This window comes from Penaeus monodon, chromosome 25 (assembly GCF_015228065.2).
Source record: "Penaeus monodon isolate SGIC_2016 chromosome 25, NSTDA_Pmon_1, whole genome shotgun sequence".
NCBI classification, from domain to species: domain Eukaryota; kingdom Metazoa; phylum Arthropoda; class Malacostraca; order Decapoda; family Penaeidae; genus Penaeus; species Penaeus monodon.
This window is the reverse complement of record NC_051410.1, coordinates 38353782-38354062: the sequence shown is the minus strand read 5'-3', so window position 1 is coordinate 38354062 and position 281 is coordinate 38353782. Positions and strand designations below refer to the sequence as shown.

The 281-nt window shown below is 34.9% G+C and overlaps 1 long non-coding RNA gene across 1 annotated transcript in view; it reads right to left on the bottom strand.

Moving 5' to 3' along the window:
* Positions 1-281, bottom strand: part of LOC119589227 — a 46602-nt gene that overhangs the window by 1826 nt on the left and 44495 nt on the right. The window lies entirely within an intron of this gene.

Genomic DNA, 281 nt, shown 5'->3' with positions numbered 1-281 from the left:
GACATTTCACATATGATATAAAAAAGACAAACACATGTAAACAAGTACATACACATCTATAAACAAAAAGACATTAATAACAACAGCAAAAGCAAAAAAGAACACAGTCAAACAAGCAGACAGGAAAAAAAACGCTGCCACACAAATGAACACACGAACACACACACAAACAAAAAATGAACCAAAAAGGACAAATGAACACAAACACAAAATACTTAAACACATCACCCAAACAAACACGCAGCCGAGGTTTCTGTCTGGATATCCAAGCAATGCGTCTT